Consider the following 27,865-nt stretch of genomic DNA (forward strand, 5'->3'; position numbering starts at 1 on the left):
GGGGCAGGGCCAGAAGCCTTCAAAAGAGACCAGGTTAGAGTATAATGCAGTCCTCATAGCTTTATTTGGGTGTAGTGCAAGCCCTCCTGACTTCTTGCCCTGCCTCTTTACCTTGTTACCAAATAACAGCTACAATCTTGATCACTTCCTTTCAGCTTAAATTTTCACACTAGCCCTCTCTTTACTCTCGATGTTTTTGTCACTTGGCTGGGTTCCTGACCTGGCCCCACTCCTCTTTCTGCTTTTGCTATTCATATTAATAGCATCAAAGGAATTTTGACCTATATATGACATGAGATATGACACAAGACAGATTTGGTATTATTTTCAATCTCATGAAGAAAAAGGATGGCCATTTTAAAAGAAAGCCCACAATAACCACAACTAGGATTGTGTTTGAAAATTGGAGCTACAACAAGGGTCAGATTTCAACTGGAGAGTGAGAATAATTGTATTAGCCTCATTCTTCCTTCAGCATCATTCTGATGTTCAATAAGAGGCTAGAAGTAGACACTGGGGAAGATTCAGGTTTGGGTGAGATACCATACGTCTAGAGTATTAAACTTCCGCTAGAGATGGTTATATTAAATATTGCCATCTTAGAAACTTGCTGTGTCAGTATGGAGGTTTCTCAAAAAATTAAAAATAGAATTACCCTAGAAACTTGGTGTGTCAGATATTATAGATTGATGGGCTCACATAACACCCATTCCACCAACCTCCCCCCTTTTTCTTATTTGACTCTATTACAGCAGCTGTAAAACCTAAAAATTCCATTCCTCAGACTCTATTGACACTAAAGTGTCCACGTGACTTGGTTCTGGCCAATGAGGTATAAGATGTGATCTGGTGTCACTACCCCCCCCCCTTTTCTTTTCTTCTTGTTCTTCTTGTTCTTCTTGTTCTTCTTGTTCTTCTTTTTTTTTTTTTTTATTTGTCCTGGTTTGTGGTTTTGAGGCCTGGAGGAACTGATGCCATGTGGTACTGTGAGGCAACAATTAAGAAGACAAATGATAGTATGATAAGGATGGTGGACCAAGAAAGTAGAAAGAGCCTGGGTGTCCAATGGCATTGTAGAACCATGGCACCACTCTGGAACTGCCTCTCCCAACATTCATGTCAGGTGAGACAGTAAACCTCTATTCCTTTAAGCCAGTCCTTCCCATCCATTTCCATGTCTTGGCACACAAAGGAATGAACATATTCATATGCTGCTACATGAAGGTAGATGGACAAAGCTGCTTAGGAGATAATCTTTCACATCTTTGCCCACTCCAAAGATTAAATGACCACACTCAGCTTACTTTTAAACATTTGCAACTCTGAAAGAATTCTGATTCCAGCCACTTTTAGTTGTACTTTCTCTTCCCTAAAGCTGAACATATCCCTGAACACATTGAGTTTGAAGAGAGTCTTGGGAAGCAAGGAGGTCCTTTTTAACTTGAGAAAGACAGAATGGTTAGGTAACTGAAAGTCATAATGAAGGTACAAAGTAAGTTAGCCTCTATAACATGCAAATGTAAATGTGACATTCAAAAAAGAAATTCTGTTACAAGAGAGGGATTTCTGATTTAAAGAATCTGAGGGTTCTCAGATTCTCAGATTTCTTGTGATGAGAAGATCAAAGTAAAGTTTCTGTAAATGCCTGGCTGATAGAATGGAGATGAGAGGTCTATAGAGTCAAGGAAAAAAAGAAATATGAACTAAAGGAACTGGAGCTGTTAAATTACCTTAGAATGTCAAGGATATTGGTGTAGAGGAAGGATGGACTGTTCTAGGCTGGAGGCACTGAAGAAGGAAGAGGTCTCTGCTAGATGAGAGCTGTGATGCTATGAAGTAGGGGTAGGGGATTTGGTCTGAGGATACACATTTCAAATGGTGAGATTGGAAGGAAATTGCTCACTCTGTTGTCTAGAAGTAGGATTGGGAATCTAGGAGAATACCACTTCTTTTCTCAGTTTTGATATTTCCCCTGTACCTCCCCTCTTGACATTTTCCTGCTCTTCTTCTGGGAACTTTAGGTCAGATTGCAGCACAGCAATACAATATATAGATGAGATTTTTTCCAGACCCCTTTCCTGATGCCAAAGATTTTTTTCCTTGATCAAACTCTTCTTGAGTTCACTTGAACTCTTTTTCAACTAGGCTTGACTTTTGGACTCCAGTGACCCTCTCAGCATTGTTCACTTTTATTAAGAGTCTTGATAAGTTGGTGTAACTAAAATCTCCCATCTTCCATATCTGATCACCCTCAATATCTAATTGGGCTCCTCATCTGCCACCATTCCCCCAGGTGATGTCTGAACATCGTGGCCTGCCTTCAGCGAGAACCGTATTGGGTCGGTTTAGCCAGAATCCCATCCCACCCCCTCTTACCCCTAATGTTTCCTCTTAGTAATGACCCCCATCCCAGTTGCCCATGCTATATTGGGAGTTGAGTCCAATCTCTCTCCCCTACTGTGAGACCCATTGCATTATCCCTATAACACTGCAATGGTCCACTTGGAATTAGGTCTGCCTTACTATCTTAAACAAGTATCATGAATAATTTTTCTTTAACAATTTGAAAAATAGTTTTTTGCTAACATTGATTAGGAATTAACATCAATTAAATAATGATGATAGTAATAGATAATACAGGTATTACAGATAATACATTGTTGAACACATACTAGATTTCTGACATCATTTAAAATGTTACACAAATACTAAATCATTTAATTCTCATAAAAACCCAGTAAAGTTTGTGTTAAGGTAGCACTGAGCATTATGATTTGGTGTGTAAAAGACAAATTTTACTGGACAGTTCAAGAGACGATTGCATATGAATGACTGCATTAGAGAGAAAATTTATTAATGACGAATATCTCAAAGAAAAAGGGGGAGCCTGGGGGCTTTATAGTGGTAGGTAAACAAATCAGTCATCTGCAATGTGGGAGTTATGAGGAAGGATGAAGACATCTTGGAATATGTGAGGCCAAGTTTGTGCTTTGAGGACAGTCATTTCCTGGAACACAAAAGGGTACAAGGATTTCTTAACCATCGCTGCTCAAAACACAGGGCTCAGGTGAAAGTTCAACACTGTCAAGTGAGGGAAGAATGAGAGAAGTATGTGAATGTAGCAAATAATTTAATGACAACTTTCAAATTCTATGCCCCTAATTCAAACTCTTTAACATGAATTAACGGCAATGCCTATTCTACACATGTTATCTAAAGTTATCTACTGTTAAATTTAAGAGGAATAGAAAAGTTAGGATCATCCTCACTGCTATATTTTAAGAAAAGCCAATATATGATAGATAATTGGGAAATTATTATTTATTATATAAAATGATTATTTAAAGTTTTAATAAACTTCCCAATGATCTATTTTTGGGAATAGTGACAACAGTGAGAGGCTACCCAAGAACTTAACAATAAGAAAAAGTAAGATTGCTCCCTGGGAAAACTACTTTTATAGCATTTTTCAAAAAACAGAAATAGTGTCTGTCTAGGTCATAGGTTATTTCCAAAACATCAAAAAGTGCTTGGCATAGAATAGGTACTCAAACATTTGCTTAAATTAGTGACTTTGTAGTAAAAAACCTGGGGACTGTATAGGACTCTAGGACTAAAGGGTTTGGGAATACCTCCAACCCTAATCAAAATAATCTTGAGGAGCAAGTCTGGGAAGTGATTAAACTTTAATAAATAAAACCCTAAGCAGTGGTATTATACCTTTTTTAGAGAGATAATGTAAATGAAGGTTTTCAGAACTTGCCATCCCAACATATGCTGACTTGGTATATTGACTATTTTGAGCTAAAGTTACTTGAAAAACAATAGGTGCAAGAAAGGCGCTATGATCTTTCCTTTTCTCCCTGAAAACAAGAGAGAAAACTCCCATGCAAAAGCAGCCCTTTCCTGCACCTGGAGGGAAAGAAAATTCTCATCTCCAGAGAGGGAGCTCAAGGCTGAGAAGAATCTGTACAAACAAATCTTGTTGAAATAACCCTCATCTTCCTTTAGTTTCCCCATATATTTTAGATAGTTTTCCATAATTACTATACAATAAAACCTTGGATTACAAGTAACTTGTTCTGTGAGTGTTCCATAAGAAAAGCAAACATTTCTAATAAATTTTATCTTGAAAATAAGCAATGTCTTATAATACAAGTAGTACGTGATGCTGAGCATCACATGACCACAGCTGAGCCAATGGTTCTTGACATTGGCTTTGATCTATAAGTGCTTTGGATTACAATCAAGCTTCTGGAATGAATTATGCTCACAAACCAAGGTTTTACTGTACTTTGTTCAATCAACCTGGTATGTAAGCACCCAGGCTTAACAGCTTTTTGTGTTTTAATTTTCCAATGAAGACTAAGTACCATGTACATATGAAAATATGCATGAAATTTTGTATGCTTTTCTCTGTTAATCTGTCTTCTGTCAGTTTATGTCAGGCCCAGTTGGAGACCCTAAGAGGGTAGAGAAAAAGTTCTTCCTCCCCTACAAAAATAGAAAGGTAAGTTCTTTTTGGAGTACAAGATATGGAACCCCAAAATGAAAAGTTGCACATATCCCTATGAAGCACTGTCCAGGCAGAGAATCTCCTATTGATGAAAATGGCTAGGGAGGTGAAAGATCCAAGCTTTTTAAACTTGTTTCCTTTAACCATTTGAATTGTACAACTCAGGTCCCTATTCTAATTCCAGGCTTACTACGCAAACATTAAATTCTAATTTGGTTTCCTGTGGGTATCAGAGGAACAAATCTTAGATTTAGTGAGTTTTTTATTGTCTGTACTAACCATGGCAAAATTGAACTGCAACCACACATTTAGCAATTTCTTTACAGATGCTGTACGTCATTAACTATTCCACCCTGGAAACTGAGAGGCTGAGAAACACATGCAATGATATGGTTAGAATTATATTTTAAATAGATTTATCAAGCTGCAGTGTGGAGCCTGGACTTAAGAAATCCAAGACTGGGATCAGGCAGACAATTTAGAAGGGAATTACTGAGATTGTTCCAGCAGGAGATAATGAGGACCTGAATTAGGAGGCCGTAGAGATGTGGAGCCAAAATAGGAAACATTTCACTGTACTGTTACTGGTACTGAGCATTATTTTCTAAATCTGCTTACTTGATAGGTGAGCAAAATCATTTCATTGTTAATTGGATTTCAATGTCTTTCATTACTAATGAAGATGAAAATTTATCACTGGATTAATTCTTGTGTTTCACTCCTGTTTAATTTTTAAAATGTAATTTTTCTTTCATAAAATGTTTTATACATAAAATGTACAAGAGATTCAAGCTACCTAGAATTAAACAGTGGTAGTAGGGACATTTAACCACACAAAACCAAATAGCGTCAATTGAAATGCAAAGCAATCCTATTTTACTTTAATGTAATGCATTAATTTTGGTCTGACCTTCAGCTTTGATTTACACAAAGTTGCCTGGGAAACAGAATTTACTGATTCAGCATAGACCAAAAGATTTGCATTGTAAAAAGAGTCCAAAAAATTAATTCCAAGTAATGGAGTAAGTTTATTCAGAATTCAATTAGTTCCGAGGCTTAGGAAAATAATTTTTTTAATGAGGCTAGAAGAGCAATTCACAAGCAAATTCCATAGAAGTATTTTTCTCCCTGATGTTTATTTATTAAAAATAACCATGATAATAGCGACAAATTACTTTTATTTATTTACTTATTTATTTTTACACAGTGCTTGGGTTTTATTTGATATCATGTCTGTGACCCAGGACCAGCTTGGAATCCACAGTGGGGACAGAGTCACATGGCCCCCTGCTTACCAGGACTCCTCTTCCAGTCCACCCTGTGCTGACATAAGCCAAGGGGCCCCCATAAAAAAGGTGTAGGACTCAGTTCCCTAACAGGTTTTTAGAGCCCTTGTAAATGAACTCCCAAAATAGCTGCTTCTCCTGGAAACTTGGACATCGGTGGGTGGTTCAGGGTAGGCTTCTAAGTGCTGGTCTTCTTTTGTTTGGTGTAAGCTTGTTCCAAACCCTCTCCAGGGTCACTTTTCCCATGAAGAAGGTGATAGCAAAATTATACTTCTACCAGTCTCTTTTTCCTGTGAACTGGTATTGAGTTTGGAGGTCTCACTAGATTTCACTCCATTTTTTTGGTAAGAATACCTCACAGGTGCTGTGCAACTCAGCACCTCCTCCTGCATCTGGCAGAGGCACACAGTGATGGCTGCTCCACTGTTATAATACATGTGCTTCTGAAAATTTTTACTTAAAAATTCCTTGTAAAAGTCAGCCATTTTTTCTGGTCAAATGTTGCATTTTGACCTGATCTGGCTCTCAGTTCCAGGCCTTTAACTTTCAGTCTTGAGCAAATAAATTCTTCTGTTTCCTTACGAAATGTCAAATTCTGGTTTTCCCAGAACTCTTGGTTCCATTCTTGTGTTTCTTGTCTTAATTCTCTTAGCTTTTGTTCCAACGGTGATTCATTTTTGAAGACGTAATAGTGAATAGGTTGAAGGTTTGCAATGTTTACCCCAGGGGTCCTGTCCAATCATGGAAGGATTTTCTTGAAGGTCAGAATCCTGAGACCCAGCTTGGTGCCCCATCCCTGCACTCCACCTTGGGCTCGGGGGGTGGGGGGGTGGGTGGGTGGGTGGGGGCGTGGGAGGGGTGGGGAGTTGACAGCTGGGGCCAGGGAAGGCTCCCAGAGCTGAGGGAGAAGGGCCCTCCTTCCAGGGCCACAAGGCCACCCTGACTTGCCTGATCGGCTGCCTGTGGCCCATGGCAGTGATTTTTATTTGTTAAAAGAAAGTGAAATCATACACAATCCCATTACTGTAGCACGTCTTATTTTAATTTTTGCATTCTTTAGTTTTTATATCTGTGTAGTTACTCTGAGTTTGATGAACTCCATCCCTGTTAAATGCCTTTACTGTAGAGAAGCTACTGGGTGTTCTACAGCAATAATAACTAGACATAACTATTAGTATTTAATAGCTATTAGTACTATTGCAGTGGTGTATGGAACAATTTCTTTTCATGAACTGAAAGTTCTTACAACCAAAACTCAAATTTGAAAGTTGTACAAAAAGCATTTTAAATTCACTTTATAAATTATTTTGACCTCAGTCATTTCCTTTTCTTGGTTGTTCTCAAACAAATACCTGCTAGTATAAGAGTAATACATAAGCACTGTGAAAAGGATTCTAGATTCAGAACTGGGCTTTTATCTTAGCCCTGTAACTTATAAGTCACTCGATGTTTTTGAACTTTAGTTTTCTTTTTTGTAAATAAAACCATACATGATTCTTCTAAAGATTATATAGTGCTAACTCATAGATTATGCACTCTATGATTGTTAATTCTCATTCTACAAATTGTTTTTAAATATAATACTCCTTTATACTGGATTATGAGTTGACTTTATGGGTTTAGTCAAAAAGATCAATGCAGAAAACTCTTGCTTATTTGAGCTCTCCCGAGCACATGTGAGGGTGTCCTTTGATTGATGGCTCTGAACGATATCTGAAATACTTTACTTTTTTTACTCCCTAGCACTGCCTCCAACTCTTAAGAGTGCTTGACTAATGACAAGGTCTGAAAAACCAAACCAAACCAAAACAAAACAACCTAAGCCTTTTAATAAGCAATGAAGAATTTATGAAGTTATGAAACTTCTTTAAAACTATGAGTTAATTGCATCAAAAGTTTTAACCAGAGAAATTAGGCAAGAAAAGTAATACAAGGCACCCAAATTGAAAAGGAAGAAGTAAAATTATCTCTGTTTGCAGATGATATGATCATATATGTGGAAAACTCTAAAGATTCTACAAAAAAAAAACCCGTTAGAACTAATAAATTCTACAAAGTAGCAGGATACAATGTCAACACATAAAAATAAGACGCATTTCTATACATTAACAATGAACAATCTGAAAAGGAAATTATGCAAGCAATTTCATTTATAATAACACCAAAAAGAATAAAACACTTAGGAATCAACCAAGAACATGAAAGATTTGTACAGTGACAACTATAAAACATTGCCGAAAGAAATTAAGGAGACATAAATAAATGGAAACACATCCCATGTTCATGGATTGGAGGACTTATTTTGTTAAGATGTAAATACCACCCAAAGAAATCTACAGATTCAATGCAATCCCTATCAATATCCTAGCAATGTTTTTTGCAGAAATAGAAAAACCCATCCTAAAATTCATATCAAATCTCAAGGGATCCCCAGTAGCCAAAACAATCTTGAAAAAGGAGAACAAAGCTAGAGGACTCACATTTCTTGACTTCAACACTTATTATAAAGCAACAGTAATCCAAGCAGCATGGTACTGGCATAAAGACAGACATAATTATCAATGAAATAGAATTGATAGCCCAGAAATAAACCTTCTTATATATGGTTCACTGATTCTTGACAAGGGTACCAAGACCATTCAACGGAAGGACAATCTTTCCAACAAACGGTGTTGCTAAAACTGGATATCCGTATGCAAAAGAATGAAGTTGGACCCTTACTCAACCATATACAAAATGTAATTGAAAATGGATCAAAGATCTAAATGTAAAACTGAAAACTAAAAAACTTTCAGAAGAAAACAGGGCAAAAGCTTCACAGTATTAGATTTGGCAATGATTTCTTGGATATGACACCAAGATCACAAAACATAAAAAAAAAAGACAAATTGAACTTTGTAACATTTAAAAAAAATAATGCATCAAAAGACAATATTAACATAGTAAAAAGGGAACACACAGAATGGGAGAAAATATATAGCAATCATATCTGATAAAGGATTAATATCCAGACGACATTGAGAACTCCTGAAACTCAGTAAATAGCAAACCAAACAATGCAATGCAAAAATGAGTGAAGAATTTGAATAGACATCTCTCCAAGAAAGATTACAAATGGACAATAAGCATATGAAAAGATGCTCAACATAATCAATCATTAGGCAAATGCAAATCAAAACTATAATGAAATCCTATCTCATATCCATTATGATGGCTGTTAAGATTTGAAGAAATTAGAACCCTGGTACATTATTGGTAGAAGTCTAAAATGGGACAACTTCTGTGGAAACAGTATGATGGTTTCTCAAAAAGTTAAAAATAGAATTACTATATGATCCAGCAATTCTACTTCTATGTATATATCCAAAAGAATTGGAAGCAGAATCTCAGAGATATTTGTATACCCATGTATGATGCAGCATTATTCACAATAGCTAAAATGTGGAAGCAACCCATGTGTCCATCAACTGATAAATGGATAAGCAAAATGTTGTACACATATACAATGAAATATTATTCAGCCTTAAAAAGTAAGGAGATTTTGACACATGCTACAACATGGATTAACCTTGAGTACATTATACTAAATAAAATAGGCCAGTCACAAAAAGACAGTACTATATGATTTCACTGACATAAAATACTTAGAGTAGTCAAAGCCATTGTACAGAAAGTAGAATGGTGATTTCCAGCGGCTAGGGGAAGGGGCGAATGAAGAGTTTTGTTTTTGTTTGTTTGTTTGGTTTTGTTTGTTTGTTTTTGTTTTTAATGAGTATAGAGTTTCAGGTTTACAAAATAAAAAGAGTTATAGAGATAGATAGTGGTGATGGCTGCACAACAAACATTTTGAATGTATCTAATACCATTGAACTGTACATTTAATAATTATCAAGATGGTAAATTTTACATCATATGTATTTTACCACAATAAAAACAAATTGAAAAAAATTGAATAATATTTATCCCTAAAATTTCTCAAGGTCATCTCATTTGTGTCAATCCTTTATAGTTTTCCAGCATCATGCTTTGCCTAAAATACTGGGTATGACCTGAAGAAGCCTTGTAGGCATGTTCTTTGCTACCCATCTCATGGAGGGAAAGAGTAAAGAACATCGAACTCTATTTGCAAAACTAGGTTCTGGCAGCTTGAGATGGATTCTCTTCCCACTACTGCAGGAACCAGTAGAATTCCTAGTCCCTTATAAATATTGAGGAGTATCCAAATATGCCACCACAAAATACACCTCTTTGGCATATGGATTATTTTGAAGTAAAGGCCATTGAAAACTAGCAGATGCAGGAAAAGCCCTAAAAACAGGACACAAGTTTTATTATTGTAAAGGAAATTACATTTATAAAGGAAATTCTTTTTTTTTAAGTTTTTAATTCCAGTTGGTTAACATACCATGCTATATAAAGGAAATGTTTATTTCTAGAGATGTCCTCAATCTCTCCTACCAATAAGAGGAGGACCTTTAACAACTGGCCATTCGAGAAGGCACCAATTTTAATCTGCATAACAAATCTCATCCAACAATCCCTGTGTACCATACTTTTCTTAGTCACTTTCACATAACTGGCCTCCCCTTCTCAAATGCCCCAAACTCCTTTTTCTTGGGTGGTATTTAAACTCAAGTTCCAACCAGTCATTTGGGGTTTACCCATCACTGAGTACTCCCCTGTGTATATGCACAATGCACATGTTAATAACCTTGTTTTTCTCTTATTAATCTGTTTTTGATCAGTCTAATTTGCAGGACCATAGCTAGAAAAACTAAGATGGGTAGAAGAAAAGATTTTCCCTCACCTACAATATCCTCCTTTTCCTTCTGAGCACAAACCATGGATAAGCCCCTTCTCAATCTGAGTTAAATTCATGCTGATCCTATAACTGTGTCACTTTGTTTTTGATAAAGTTTAAGACAAAAATCATCTTAAGTTAAATGTTTGGTCCTAATATTTCTTTCTGTTTTCTTTGATTTGTCTGAGAAATCCACAAGTCAGGGATATATACATAAGTTTTCCTTTCAGGTAGAGCTTAACTATTTAATAAATCATTCTAAACTAGTATGCGGGCCTCTTCTCATTAATGGCTGTGATAGCTATAATAGCAGCAGGTTCTAATACATTTGACATATCTGCTTCCTTTAAAGTCTCCAACTTAATTCTCATTTTTGGTCTAAAAGGTACCTGAAGTTTTTAGTTCAACTGTCTGTCAGGGGCAGATGATACTATGAGTTTAAGGAGTCTGCCCATTGCCTTTTTGACTATTCCTCTCCAATGGGAAGTAAAAAATCTATTATTAGGTGACAACTGATTCAGGTATGAATCAACAATGGGTACTGAAACTATCCCATTGATAAAGAATAGGATATCTACATGGTCTCAAAGTTTCTAATCACAAATTACTAATTAATTACAGAAAGAAAAGTAATATGTTTATAATGAAGAAACTTGGCAAACGTCACCTTAACTGAGCAATCAAAGTTAACATTACCAGGTTGTCTGGGTGGCTCAGTCAGTTAAGTGTCTGACCTTGGCTCAGTCATGATCTCACAGTTTTTGGGTTCGAGCCCTGCATTGGGCTCTGTGTTGACAGCTCAGAGCCCAGAGCCTGCTTCATATTCTGTGTCTCCCTCTGTCTCTCTCTTCTCCTCTCTAGTTTGTGCTCTATCTCTCAAAAATAAATAAACAAACATTTAAAAAGTTAACATCATAAATAGTGGGAAAAGTCAACATCATGTGCTTTGTGATGTGAAATACTGGTAAGAACACAGGATCACATTCATAGTATTCCTGCCAAAAATGCATACCCTGAATCTAATCATTAGATGAACCGAAAGTGAGGATGTATAACTGGTCTATATACTCTTAAAAAAATATCAATATCATGAAAAACTAATGACTTATTAAAAAAACTTTAATATTTATGTACTTTTGAGAGAGAGAGAGAAAGAGAGAGAGAGAGAGAGAGAGAGAGAGAGAGAGAGTAGGAGAGGGGCAGAGAGAGATGGACACATAGAATCTGTAGCTGGCTCCAGGCTCTGAGCTGTCAGCACAAAGCCTGATGCGGGGCTCAGACCCACAACCTGTGAGATCATGACCTGAGCTGAAGTTGGACACTTAACTGACTGAGCCACCCAGGTTCCCTGACTAATGAATTATTTTAGGGTAAAGAAGAGACAAAAGAGACATAAACACTAAATGTAAAGTGTAATCCAGACTGGATTCTGCACCAGATTTTTTTTTTTTTTTTTGCTATAAATGAAATAAGAACATAAGAACAACTGGTAAAATTTCAATTTAAATAATATTGTTCAAAGTTAAATGTCCTGATTTTGATCATTTTATTATGGTTATGTGAGTGAATTCCCTTGTTAGAAAATATAAACTGAAGCATTTAGGGGTTAAGGGGAATGATGTCTGCAACTTATTTCATTAGAAAAACTGTAATATATATATATATATATATATATATATATATATATATATATATATATATATTTGAAGGCTATATGGCTTGTTTTTGCAACTATCTAGCTCTGTTGTAGCTGGAAAGCATTCATCAATAATATGAAAATGAATGTGTGACTGTTACAATAAAACTTTATTGTAAAAACAGGCAGTGAATGGAGTATGGAATATGGGCTGTAGTTCACTTATCTCTGCATTAGACTGTCATGTCCTTAACACTAAGGATAATGTGTTCTTATGTCTCTGTTTCTGTAGTGCCTAGATCAAGACCTAGCATTCAGCAGATCCGTAACAAATATTTGGTACATGAAGATTGTCCTGTCCTATCTTTGTGGTGGGTCTTTGATCTCACAGGTTGCATAACTTTGGCTTAATTACTTGCCACTTCTTTTCATGGCCTCAAGATATCAACTGTAAGTAGCTCTATGTACTTTGTAAACCTGCTCTGGAAATCAGAAGTAAGCTGCTGCTTCTTCTTCTTCTACTTTTTTTTTTTTTCCAGTAAGCTTTACATCCAATGTGGGGCTTGAACTCATAAACCTGAGATAAGAGTTACATACTCTACCCACTGAGCCAGCCAGCACCCCAGAAGTAAGAGCTTTGATACTATTCCATATGAGGTGCCAAGTTGACAGAAATTCCCATGAGGTCATTGGAAAGAGTATATTCTACATATTTGCTGGCAAACCTGTACGAGTTTAGTTGTAATCCTACTCTAGAGCAAGTGGTGTTGAGATTTTGTTTTGTTTTGTTTTTTGTTTTGCGATCTATGAGTCCCTGACCAGAACGGACTTGGTAACTTGGTTGAGAAAATAAAACACAGAAATGAAAAAATTATAGAACAATAGCAAATTCTTCCATATTCCTGACATTTCATTCTTCCTTGCTTCAGTCCTCATATATCACTGATCAATTAGAAGTTATCTCCTTTCCTCTTAATTACCATGGTACTCTATAGGTTGAATTATAATAATTTTTGTGCATATATTTTCTCTATTGGTCTTCCCACCAGGAATAGCCTGGCCAGCAAGACAAAAATATTCATCTCTGTATTGGGGTGGCTTTGCCTGAGTGATTTGTTTTTTATTTCCTTCCATAGCCAATCAATACTTCCTTCCCTTTTTTATGGATACATTCTTTCATTAGCTATGTTAATATATTCAATAAGTTACCTCAAATATTGCAGGCTTGACTTGGCAAGAATTCTGTCTTTCAGGTGACTTTGCCTATAAATGAATTACATGTAAGTACATAGTTTTATTCATTGAAGACAATTTTATTTAACTCATATCCAAATTCTTTAGAGAACACCCCCAGTAGCATTCTGTACTGACAACTGCAGAAAGTAAATTAATGTTTTACTTATAGCTACACTGAGGTTGGTATCATATTCTGGACATCGATAACTATTCTGATTGTGTAAGATGGTGTTTTAGGAAATCTTTTGAGCATTGTTCTCCTTGTAATTACTTCACTTGAGCTTAGGTACCCTGCTGTTGTATTATTTCCATGTGCCTTCATTTGCATATTTCCATTGTGATAAACATCTGCATTGATCCTTATTTCCTTCCCTCCAGTCTCAGGAGATGAAGTGTTCCTCCCACTGCTCAACTCACAGCAATCTGGCTTCTGCTTATCCCCCACCTTCTTCACCCCATGACTGAGATTATCTGTACTGAAATAAATAATGCATTAAAAATGCCAAATTCAGACAATCCACTTCAATCTTTATCTTACTAAATCTCTCTTCTACTTCTGATTGTTGGACAAACAGGTCTCAAAGCTCCATCCTCTATGCTTTTAGCTTTCCTGACATTATTTATTCTGATTCTAATCACATATGCCTAAACAATTTTATTATTTTCATTCACAGGATCCTCCTCTTTTGCCTACAGGTCTTTAATCTTAGTTGTGTCTGAGGGTTCTTCCTATCTTCAGGCACTGTTTGTCTCTTTTTGTCTTATGTTGGGTGACCATTAATCTCTCTTCCCTTTTTTTTAAAGTTTATTTTGAGGGAGAAAAAGCCTGAGTGGGGAAGGGGCAGAGAGAGAGGTAAGAGAGAGAATCTCAAGCAGGCTCTGTGCTACAAGTGCAGAGGCCAACGTGTGGCTTGAACTCATAAACTGTGAGATCATGACCTGAGCCAAAGTCAGCCACTCAACTGACTGAGCCACCCAGGCACCTCTCATATGCTGACTTCCAAATCTCTATCCCAATCTCGATACCTCCTTTCATACTTAGATAACTAACTAGTTACAAATTTCTATGTATTGGCAATGTTTTGGTATTTCACAACATGGAAATAAAGCATCACTTTTGTTGGCCAAACTTGAAATTTCTTTTTTTTTTTTTTTTTTTTTGAAATTTCTTAACAAGCTGTATTGATATTAGGTATAAATTTTTCATGTCATCACAGAAATCTCTTCCATATAATCTTCTTTTCAATGTTTTCTATTTCATTAGATATATAAATTAAAAAGGGGAGAAAATTAAATACTTTCATAAATGTATGAGAAATTAAATAAATACATAACTACGGCTGGATATATGTTATCTCAAGTCTCTCATTTCAGTGTTCTTTTACTTAACACTGGGTCTCCAGATGTAACTATACTAGTTTTATATCAATGTCTTATCAGTTAAAATATTTTGTCCCTAACGGAAATCTTCCAACTGGCTTAAACAACAAAAAGATTATCTCACATATCTGTTATTCCTGAAGTAGGGTCAGCTCCAAGGTTAGTCTCTTCAGTAGCATGAAGACATAGGTTTACTCTATTTTCTAATATGCTTATGTCCCGTACATTATTATCAAGTACATTTATTCTGTGATTTTAAGGATGATTTAGTTTTAGGAATTTCAACAACATAATTCTATATATCCACAAATTAGTTCTGCCCATTAGGTCTAGACATAGTAACATTCAAAAAAAGAAGAGACACCATTTTGTCCTGTGGCTCTCTTGTAGAAATACAATTTCCTCAGAATCACTAGTAGACTATATTTTACAATTCTTTGGCCACTGGATTAATTTGTTATTGCTGTCGTAACAAATGGCCACAAACTTAGTAGCTTATAGCAACATTCATTTGTCATCTTATAGTTCTATAGGATAGAAATCTGGGTGGCCTCTACTGGGTTCTGTGTTTAGAAACTCACAAGGCTAATGTCCAGTTTGTAGAGGATGCTGGGCTTCTTTCTGGAAGAGTTGAGGAAAAACTCACTTCCAAGCTCATTCAGATTGTTCACAAAATCTAGTTCCCTGTGGTAATAAGACCAACATCCTCATTTCCTTGCTGGCTATTAGCTAAGGGGTGGATCTGAGTAATTTGGGGCTGTCTGCATTCCTCGTCAAGTGGTTCTCTTCTATCCTATTGTTTTGAATCTCTTTCTTTTTAAAATTTTTTTTAAATGTTTATTCATTTTTGAGAGAGAGAGAGAGAGCGAGCAGGGAAGGGGCAGAGAGAGAGGGAGACACAAATCTAAAAGCAGGCTCCAGGCTCTGAGCTGTCAGCACAGAGCCCGATGTGGGGCTTGAACTTGAGATCATGACCTGAACCAAAGTCTGACGCTCAACCAACTGAGCCACCCAGGTGCCCCATCTCTGACTTTTTTTGCTATCATCTGAAGAAACCCCTCGGCTTTTTAGAGCTGGTGTGATTAGATTTTAAGCTTGCCTAGATAATTTCTCTTTCTTAAGACTGTGCCAAAGAAGAGAACACAAGCATGAAAGTGACATCTCACCATGTTCATAGGCTTCAGGGATTAGGGTGAGAAATCTTTAAGGACTCATTTTAGAATTATGCCTACAATAGCCATAGTTGGGTCACAAACCCTTTCTGAATTAATCATTGTCAAAGGGAATGAATTACCATTGTTTACTCAGATAGTTTTCTGCGGTGGAATTGACATGTTGGGGAATAAACAATAATGTCCACTATGTACTCACATTATAATGTTTCTCTTGAGAAGTGCTAAAAGGGCTCATATATTCTCTCTAGTCTCCCTGTCTCTCTCGCTCTCTCTCTCCCTATATATATACATACATACACACATTTCTTACGAAGAACAGTATATCCTGTTATTACTCTATTTTCCTCCTTATTTATCACAGTGGGTAGTACACATTGGTTACAATATCAGTTAAACATTATTTTAAGGGAAGAGAAAAAAGACTTTTTGAAGTGAAGCCTAGCATTTAAGAACAAAAAGAACAGAATCTATCTTTCCTATCCTATCATGGTAACCGATCTTAGACAGCTGATTAACTTGTTGGGCTGATGGTTGGCAACAGTGTTATGGTTTCAAATTTGGAATTTCTTTCATGTCTTTATGTAAAACATGTAGTAGAATTTGGCAGATACTGCTGATATTTGTTCAGCGGTTATAGGGTAAGTCATCTTTGATGTCTGGGAACAACTTTCTATAAGAAATCATTGTCCACTTAGCATTACCATTGATGAGCTATTCATGGAATCATTAACTTTCAAGGATCTCCAGTATTGCTTCAAGAGGTCCTCTCTAGTAATTATCCAACTTCTTGTTCTCTTACTCCCTCAGGCCATTCACCACACTGCTTTGCCTGGTTTGTTGAAATATAAGGGCAATTTGGCTATATTTACTCTGTTAATATTTAGAGTAGCCCAGTGTAGCTAACAATGTAGATGTCATTTTCCCTACTCCTCTTTTCATATGTGATCCTCTAGAAGCTGTTTCTTTTGTCCATGATGATGACTTTCCTCTAAACAGGAGAACTTTTTCATTAGGCAAAAGTAGAGACATTTCCCTATTAGTCTCTTAAATAAGGATTTACCACAGTTGATTGTACCATCTGGTGGAAGTATACACTAGGTAATGAGGCAAGACTTCTCCAAGAACCTGAGCCAGGGTTGGGAGATTGTCCAGGTGAGGTGTACATTCTGTTTGTTTGGCTGATGTGCTGTCCTGTATGTCAAGATACAGTTCAAGAACTGATAAACTTTGTGAAATATAAATAATTCCAGAAAATGAAGTGATAGTGAAAACATTAGATAGATCTGGGACTTTTGCTCTAAATATGGTACTTTTAGCAAATGAAAGGTCAAGTGGCTACTAAATTGAATAGACCTTAGTCATTTTCTATTGTTACTGGATGAATTTATTCATTTTTAAGCATGAGGAGACAAGGTTCCTAACTGGATATAATGAGCTTAAGGCAAGCAGTGAAGTAAGAAACATTCACTAGCATCTGATTTTAAGCATTCAAAGTCAGTGGAATTATCAGTCCACTTTACTATATTATAGTGTTTTATTATGTATTAGTAATACTATAAAAATGTACATTTGATAGACATGAATGTTAAACATCCATAGGTTTTTGGTGTATTTCACTATAGAGATGGCTGTTCTCTCTGGGTTAAATTATTCATCCAATGCTAGAATTGTGCTTGCTATGTTCATAAATAAGGCCATAAAACATGGTATATTGGAAATATTATATTGCCAAGAACTTTTCTCTTTATTGTTATACAGGTTTCCTATTAAATTATTTACATGTAACTATTTATAAAAAGAAATTATTTTATTTGTGAATTAATACGAGGATGAATGACTTTATTAGCATAAATTGGTAAAATTGTGCCATCTAGTGCCCTTTTTGAAAAAACTTGTTTTTAAAAAAATTTTGTTTCCAGAATCTTAAATATTACAGATTAAAAAATGAGTCTAGAAATCATTTTCCAACTCCTACATATTACAAATAAAAATATGAGTGCAAAAATGAAAATAAAGTTAGGACACGTTACTGGAAGAGTGTACTCCAGGCACAGGAAAGAATTCTAGCAAATACCTAGGAATTGGTGTGGTCATTCCAAGGATTTCCTAAGATATGTTTACCACACCTATTATAACATTCTCTGTGAAGTGTGTGCATTAGTGGAGAGTAGGAATAAGAAGAATGACTAAAAGACCACTAGATAATGAGATTCTTGGTAGTTGGTGGCGAATGGGATGACCTTCAAGAACGGGGCCCGAAGATTCTTCTCTCCTTTACTTTTCCTATCTGATTATGTTGCCACCTCAGAATGTATCCCAAGAACTGGGGTAAGCAGAGTTGTGTGTGGGTTTGTGTGCTTGTGTTTTGATAAGAGGGGAAAAGAGGTGTCTGAGGTATATTAGAATAAACAGGGGGAAATGTGAGGGAGAAGGCAGAAAAATGAAAGATTATACTTTAATGTCCTAGTAGCTGAAATTAATTTGACAGAAAGTTTTGGAGTCACATTTATCCAGGTTTGGGTTTGTGTGAGTTTGGAATTACTGGATTACTTTTGGAGACTTAATTTTCATATGCTAAAAAAAAAAAGTAGAGGAGGAAGCAAAGAAAGATAAATTCAGATATCTTATCAAATAGTTGTATAAAATGTGACATAATGAATATCAGTTCCTTTTAACCACAAATATGTTAGGAAAAATGTCTTCAACTATCTACTGTATATGTGGAACATATGCATATCACTTGTGTTAGTTATTCAGCCAGTTCAATTAGGCTAAAGATTTATCTAGTAACCTTCCTTTAACTACTGATCATGCACCATCTTGTGGCTTCTATTATTTTCTTGACATTTTTGTATCTTGAATTGCCACTTATTAACGTTTTTAGGACTTGCACCAACTACTGTATCTATATCTATATCCATATCTATATCATCTATCTATGTATCTACAAAAAATGTGTTGTATACCTCTCAATATCTTGTTTATAACAAGGAATTAATAAATACTTGTTACCTTATTTACTGGGCTTTAGTAGAATTTTCCTTCACCCAGGTAAAGACATGTTACCAACAAATCCTTTATATTTCAACCATGAGAAGAAAGTATATTTCATCAAACACATTTGAAATTTCATAAACACTTGTGTATTTTAAGATCATAACCTTATTTTTTATTTTTAATCATGGTAAAAAAACACATAAAAGTTACCATCTTAACTATTTTTTAGTGTTAAGTAGTTTAAGTAATGAACTATTGTTCAGTATTAAGTGTATTCATGTTGTTGTGCAAGGTATCTCCAGAGCTTTTTCATCTTTCCAAATGGATCGCTGTATCCATTAAACAACTCCCCATTTCCTCCTTTACCAGTTCCTGGCAGCCACCATTCTTCTTTCTGTTTCTATGAATTTGACTACTTCAGATACCTCATATAAGTGGTATCATATAGTATTTGTCTTTTTGTGACTGTCTTATTTCACTCAGCATAATGTTCTCAAGTTTCATCCATGTCATAAGCATGTGACAGGGTTTCCTTCCTTTTTAAGGCTGATAATATTCAAGGTAATTATTTTTAGAGTATGAGATTTTAGTCAGAAGACTTAATTAATGAGAACTGCAAATCAATTTAATATGTTCTACATAACAGAAGAATATAGATACATATATTTAGTAAAACACTGTACAATGCTGAAACAGAATTCTAATAATGGAGAATCTTCTAAAACTATAATAAGCTCCTTTGGGACTATTATGCAAGACAGTAGGCTTTTTAAAATGCCATGTAAATATATTCTTAAATTTTTTATCAACAATTTATAAGCTGAGCCAGATGAGATTTGTACCTACCATGTAGTTTCCATTTTTAATGTACTGAATTTAAATGATGAGAAGTGTCAAATTTACTGATCTCTAATCTTTAAAAAGCACACATCACAGTTTAAAAGACTTTTCATTTTGTCTTCATTTTACTTTCTTGAAGAAAAAGTTAAATACCTTACCATGTTACTCACACTTTTTTAAACAAAAGTATTGCATTTGTTATTTGTGTGCCTTATTTTCTCACCATTAAAAGCATATGATCAGTAAATTGTTAACTGGAACTATCCATTATAGGAGGACCCAACCCAGAGTAACCCATGATAAGGACAGGGAAAGCAATCTAAGGATCAGGTTGCAGCATCTGTCTGGATCTCAAACCCAATTTCCAGAGTAACAACAGAAGAATGAGCAAGCAGTTGCCACTGCTTTTCAGGCAGGTGATTTATTATGCAGACTGATTTTGGACAAAGTTAGTAATAGAAACATGTTATCTGTCCCTTCCTGAGAAACTCCTCAGTATGCAAACTTCACTTAACCCATTTTTACATAACTTAATTTCCTTCATGACCCAACATTTTTGTGGTAAAACCTCTCCAACTGCCTCTCCACATCTTTCCCCATGATGGACCTCACAAGACCACATATGGCTCTGCCTCCAATTACTGTTTACCTCTTTTGGCATTGGATTTTTCTCATCAAGGTATCATTTGAATCAAGTGGGAAGATACATATTTCCCAAATGAGCCCAAATGGTATATGCATGTGTGTTGCAACCTTTACTGGAAATATGACCTGATTTACCTTTCACCATGTTCTTGCTTTACCTCATTCATGGCATTAAAACAATATAAACATTTCACAGTTCTGCCTGTTCCCCCCACCCCCTGTTTTGTCTCTTTCAACCAAAGTTTCACATATTAAATTTTATTAAATAATCCTGAAGCATTTCTCTTATTTTATAAACAATGAATAAATGTGATAATTATTTATTCCTTCCTTATTCTTCCCCTCCTTGGCCCACATTTTTTCCCCAACTTAGGTAATCTATTAATGCCCAAATATGCATCCTTTCATATTTACTCCATGCTTAATCATATACATAAATATACAAGCACATATACGTTTAACATGTACAGTGGTTTTGGGGGGCGGGGTAATTCTTGGTTTTAGAAAAATGATGTCTCACATTTGTCTGAATCTTGTTCTTAACAATACCTGATGGAAATCATGCCAACTAACTGCAATGACTTTAATTCAATCTTCAAAATGTCTGCATAGTATTTTATGGTGACATGATTCAGTCATTCCCTTCATTAATAGGTATTTCATTTTTTATTGTTGTTTACTTTTTACACAGTACAAAGTTTGTTTAAATATATGGATAAAAGTATGTATGTATATCATTTTATGATATAGTATTTAAGTTTTATGGGATATCTATGGCATATTCACAGATAGCTTTACAAAAAAGCAATAGTTCACATTTATCCATTATGAAATTATATTTTCTTGCATCTTCCCAGAAAATGTTTCATTGGTCTTTTAAATCTTTGTCATTATGATGACTAAAAAAAGTGGTATTTTACGTCATTCTGATATGCATTTCCTTTTAAATTTTGATATTGTCATATAAGGACTATCTTTTCTCTAAGTTTTTGTCTCTAGGGGTTAAGCTCTCCCTTGCCCATACATATAATTTTCTAGATTTTTACACATGAATTTTAATGTCCCATGTTTTACATTTACATCTTAAAAAATCTGGAAATTATTTTTATTTTTTTCTTCTAAGATTGTGTTTAAATTCAAGTTAGTTAACATATAGCGTGTAGTGTAGTATTGGTTTCAGCAGTAGTTTTTAGTGATTCGTCACTTACATATAACACCCAGTGCTCATCACAATTAGTGTCCTCCTTAATGGCCCCAAATATGGAATGCTTCATGGATTTGTATGCCATCCTAGCACAGGGGCCATTCAAATCTTCTCTATATTGTTCCAACTGGAAACTATTTTTTAAATGTGAAATATAGGGGTAAATTCTACTGTCGTTTAAATTGGGTAGTCATTTGTGTCAGCCGAATTTATTAAGGAGTTCATTTGTTTCTCACTTAAAATATATTTGTCTTATATTAAATGGGTACATATATTGGAAAAAATTTCTGGAATTTTTCTTTAGTTCTTTTGATCTATTTTCTATTTTTAGGCCAATAGCCTAATTGATATTTTTATGATATTGTCTTCCCATTTAACTTTGGTATCTTTCCATTGTTTACATCTTCTGTATTTAGGTTCTATGAGTTTCCCATTGCATAATTCTATGTATATAATTTTTTCATTATTGCAAATGATTTTTTTTACAATTTCCTTTTTAGTTACTTATTAGTATAGATTAAAAAATTACTGGTTTTTATATATTTAACTTGAACCCGGTTACTTTACTTATTTCTCTTATTAATTCTAGGGTAATTTTAATACATTTTCCTGTGTCATTTTGTTATCTGATCACAACAAAGGCAAAAATATATTTTCCAATTTAATACATTATTTACTTTGTTTTATTGTATTCATTATTAATGATTTTGATAGAAACATCTGTTTTTTAATTTCAATTGGAATAGTTCTAGTGTTTTGCTATTTAATATTTTCTGTTTCTAATTTTTTAAGTATTCTTTATTATATTAAAAAGATATCCTTCAATTTCCAATACATGAAGAATTTTTATTAGAATTGTCCTTTGATTTTGTCAAATGCCTTTTTTGCATCTATTGACATGAGCATATATTAATTTCGCTGATAATTTTGCACTGTAAGTGCAGAGCCCGACTTGGGCTCAAATTTATGAACTGTGAGATCATGATGTAAGCTGATATCAAGAGTCAGACGCTTAACCAACTGATCCACCCAGGTGTCCCATTTGCTATTATTTCACTAAAATTTTTACGTATATATTATAGAGATTACCTATATTATTCTTTTTTTGGTAGAATCTTGATCACCTTTTGATATTAAAGTTATACTGGTTTCATGAAAAGTTCATGAAAGTTCTCATGAAGTTCATAGAACTTCATGAGAAGTTCTATCTTTATCTATAATATGGAATATTTTAAGTAATATTGGAATTATCATTTTTTAGGTTACATGAGACTTAGCTATGATTTTCATCTGGTATTTATGCCTGCTTAAAAAAAATATTTGTTTGTTTGTTTGTTTATTTATTTATTTATTTTTGAGAGAGAGAGAGAGAGAGAAAAAGAGAGAGAGAGAGAGAGAGCGAACAGGGGAGAGCAGAGAGAGAGGGAGAGAAATAATCCCAAGCAGACTCTGCACTGTCTGCAGAGTCTGACGTGGGACTTGATCTCATGAACCATGATCGTGACCTGGCTGAAATCAAGAGTCTGATGCTTAACCTACTGAGCCACTCAGGTGTCCCGAATAATACTTTTTAAAAAGCAACAAAAACTATCAGCAAATGTGGTTGTCTGTGAAAACTTTTAGGAGATGAATACTTATGATAAACATGGTTCATTCTTTTTCTCAAGGAGTAGCCATTAATCCTTTGTTGTTTCATAACATTTAAAAATTTTGGTTCTCATTAAATTTAAAATACTAAGCTAGTATCAAAGCAATATTGCTTTTCTGGTGTTTCATTTTATATTTTACTATCCTTTTTAAAAAGTTCAACAAATATTAAAAATGTACTCTTTAAAATGTGCTATGTAGCCATGGAGGGTAGGGAGTTGTTTTTGTGGAAAGAGGACAGAGAAAGGGAAAGGGTGTTGAAGAAGGGTACAGATCATCTAAACAGAAAATCAACAAGGATATAATAATTGTAAATATTCATGCCCCCAACGTGGAAACGCCCAAATATATAAGTCAATTAATCACAAGAAAACCAGCCCTCAATAGGTACAAAAAGATCCAGATCATACTGTGCATATTTTTGGACAACAATGCTGTGAAACTCAAAATAACCACAAGAAAACATTTAGAGAGAACATGAATACTTGGAGACTAAAGAACATCCTATTAAAGAATGAATGAGTTAAACGGGAAATTAAAAAGTACATGGCAGCCAATGAAAATGATAACACCACAGCCCCAAACCTCTGGGATGCAGGAAACGTGGTCATAAGAGGGAAGTATATAGCAATCCAGGCCTTCCTAAAGAAGGAAGAAAGGTCTCAGATACACAACTTAACCTTACACCTTAAAAAGGTGGAAAAAGAACAGCAAATAAAACCCCAAACCAGCAGAAATCAATGCTATTGAAATTAAAAAAACGAACAAAAAAACAACCCCCCCCCCAAAAAAAAAAAAAAAAACAAAAAAACAAACAGGAGAACAGATCAATGAAACCAAGAGCTGGCTCTTTGAAAGAATTAACAAAATTTGATCTACCCAGCCAGTATGATCAAAAAGAAAAAGGAAAGGACCCAAATAAATAAAATCACTAATGAAAGAGGAGATATCACAACCAACACTGCAGAAAAACAAACAATAATAAGAGAATGTTATGAGCAATTATATGCCAACAAATCGGGCAATCTGGAAGAAATGGACAAATTCCTAGAAATATATAGACTACCAAAACTGAAACAGGAAGAAATAGAAAATTTGAACACACCCATAACCAGTATAGAAATAGAATTAGTAATCAAAAATCTCGCAACAAACAAGAGTCCAGGGCCGATGGCTTTCCAGGGAGAATTCTACCAAATATTTAAAGAAGAGTTGACACCTATTCTTTGGAAGCTGTTCCAAAAGATAGAAATGGAAGTAAAACTTCCAAACCCATTCTATGAGGCCGGCATTTACATTAATTACAAAACCAGACAAAGACCCCAATAAAAATTAAGAGAACAATAGACCAATTTCCCTGATAGAGATGGATGCAAATTCTCAACAAGATACTAGCAAACTGGATCTAACAATACATTAAAAGAATTATTCACCATGATCAAGTGGGATTTATTCCTGGGATGCAGGGCTGGTCCAATGTCAATGTGATACATCACAATAAGTATTTGACAAAATACAACATCCTTTCTGGATAAAAACCCTCAAGAAAGTAGGGATAGAAGGATCATACCTCAAGATCATAAAGATCATATACGAAAGACCAACTGCTAATAGCATCCTCAATGGGGAAAACCTGAGAACTTTACCCCTAAGGTCAGGAACACAATAGGAATGTCCATTCTCACCATTGCTATTCAACATAGTGTTGGAAGTCCTAGCCTCAGCATTCAGACAACACAGAGAAATAAAAGGCATCCAAATCAGCAAGGAGGAAGTCAAACTTTCACTCTTCGCAGACGACATGATATTCCATATGGAAAACCCAAAAGACTCCACCAAAAAACTTTTAGAACTGAGACATAACTTCAGCAAAGTCGCAGGATATAAAGTCAATGTACAGAAATTGGTTGCATTTCTATATACCAATAATGAAGCATGAGAAAAAAAATTCAGATTTCAATTCCATTTACAATTGCACCAATAACTACAGAATAACTAGGAATAAAACTAAACAAAGAGGTGAAATATCTATATACTGAAAACTATAGAAAGCTTATGAAAGAAATTGAAGAAGCCACAAAGAAACGGAAAAACATTCCATGCTCATTGATTGGAAGAACAAATACTTTTAAAATGTCAATACTACCCAAAGCAATCTACATATTCACTGCAATCCCTATCAAAATAACACAAGCATTCTTCACAGAGCTAGAACAAACAATCCTAAAATTTGTATGGAACCAGAAATGACCCCGAATAGCCAAAGCAATCTTGAGAAAGAAAACCAAAGCTGGAAGCGTCACAATTCCGTACTTCAAGGTGTATTACAAAGCTGTAATCATCAAGACATTAAGGTACTGGCACAAAAGAGACACACAGATCAGTGGAACAGAACAGAGAACCCAGAAATGGACCTACAAACATATGGCCAACTAATCTTTGACAAAGCAGGAAAGAATATCCAATGGAATAAAGACAGTCTCTTCAGCAAATGGTGTTGGGAAAACTGAACAGCAACATGCAGAAGAATGAACCTGGACCACTTTCTTATACCATATACAAAAATAAACTCAAAATGGATGAAAGGCCTAAACGTAAGACAGGAAGCCATCAAAATCCTAGAGGAGAAAACAGGTAATGACCTCTTTGACCTGGGCCACAGCAACTTCTTACTTGACATGTCTCCAGAGGGAAGGGAAACAAAAGCAAAAATGAACTATTGGGACCTCATTAAGATAAAAAGCTTCTGCACAGTGAAGGAAACTATCAGCAAAACTAAAAGACAACTGATGGAATGGGAGAAGATATTTGCAAATGACATATCTGATAAAGGGTTAGTATCTAGAATCTATAAAGAACTTATCAAACTCAACACCCAAAAAGCAAATAATCCAGTGAAGAAATGGGCAAAAGACATGAATAGACACTTTTCCAAAGAAGACATCCAGATGGCTAACAGACACATGAAAAACTGCTCAACATCACTCATCATCAGGGAAATACAAATCAAACCCACAATGAGATACCACCTCACACCTGTCAGAATGGTTAACATTAACAACTCAGGCAACAACAGATGTTGGTGAGGATGAGGAGAAAGAGGATCTCTTTTGCACTGCTTGTAGGAATGCAAACTGGTGCAGCCACTCTAGAAAACAGTATGGAGGGTCTTCAAAAAATTAAAAATATGGGAATGCAAGCTGGTGCAGCCACTCTGGAAAACAGTGTGGAGGTTCCTCAAAAAACTAAAAATAGAACTACCCTACAACCCAGCAATTGCATTACTAGGTATTTATCCAAGGGATACAGGTGTGCTGTTTTGAAGGGACACATGCACCACAATGTTTATAGCGGTGCTATAGACAATAGCCAAAGTATGGAAAGAGCCCAAATTTCCATCGATGGATTAATGGATAAAGAAGATGTATATATATACAATGGAGTATTACTCAGCAATCAAAAAGAACGAAATCTTGCCATTTGCAACTACGTGGATGGAACTGGAGGGTATTATGCTAAGTGAACTTAGAGAAAGACAAATATATGACTTCACTCATATGAGGACTTTAAGACACAGAACAGATGAACATAAGGGAAAGGAGGCAAAAATAATATAAAAACAGGGAGGGGACAAAAACATGAGAGACTCATAAATATGGAGAACAAACTGAGGGTTACTGGAGGGGTTGTGGGAAGGGGGTGGGCTAAATGGGTAAGGGGCACTAAGGAATCTACTCCTGAAATCACTGTTGTACTTTATGCTAATTTGGATATAAATTAAAAAAAAAATTAAAAATAGAATTACCCTATGAACCAGCAATTACACTACTAGGTATTTATCTAAAGGATACAGGAGTGCTGATTTGAAGGAGCACATGCACCCCCATGTTTATAGCAGCACTATTGACAAAAGCCAAAGTATGGAAAGAGCCCAAATGTCCATCAACTGATGAATGGATAAAGAAGACGTGGTATATATATATACATATACATATATATGTATATGTATATGTATATGTATATGTATATGTATATGTATACACACATACAATGAAATATTACTCGGCAATCAAAAAGAATAAAATATTGCCAATTGCAACAATGTGGATGGAACTACAGTGTATTATGCTAAACAAAGTAAGTCGGTCAGAGAAAGACAAATCATATTATTTCACTCATATGTGGAATTTAAGATACAAAACAGATGAACATAAGGCAAGGGAAAAATCATATAAAAACAGAGAGGGAGACAAACCATAAGAGACTCTTAAATACAGAGAAAAAACTGAGGGTTGCTGGGTAGGTGGAAGGGCTAAAGGGTGAGGGGCATTAAGGAGGACAGAAGTTGGGATGAGCACTGGGTGTTATATGTAAGTGATGAATCACTAAATTCTATTCCTGAAATTATTATTATATGTTAACTAACTTGGGTATAAATTTAAAAAAAAAAGAAAAAATGTGCTATCTAAATGTTGTAATTAAAAAGTGATGTTCTCTAGAGT

The 27,865-nt window shown here is 35.2% G+C and overlaps 1 long non-coding RNA gene and 1 other non-coding gene across 2 annotated transcripts in view; both read right to left on the bottom strand.

Annotated features, from left to right (window-relative positions):
* Nucleotides 1-2,866: 2,866 nt before the first annotated feature.
* Nucleotides 2,867-27,865, bottom strand: part of LOC122217066 — a 29,987-nt gene continuing 4,988 nt past the window's right edge. The window contains exon 3 of the long non-coding RNA XR_006201277.1: nucleotides 2,867-3,007. This is a non-coding gene — a long non-coding RNA (uncharacterized LOC122217066). The remainder of the gene's footprint in view (nucleotides 3,008-27,865) is intronic.
* On the bottom strand, nucleotides 21,767-21,871 carry LOC122218792. The gene has a single exon (XR_006202120.1). It is a non-coding gene; the product is annotated as a U6 spliceosomal RNA (small nuclear RNA).

Source organism: Panthera leo, chromosome B1 (assembly GCF_018350215.1).
Source record: "Panthera leo isolate Ple1 chromosome B1, P.leo_Ple1_pat1.1, whole genome shotgun sequence".
Lineage (NCBI taxonomy): Eukaryota > Metazoa > Chordata > Mammalia > Carnivora > Felidae > Panthera > Panthera leo.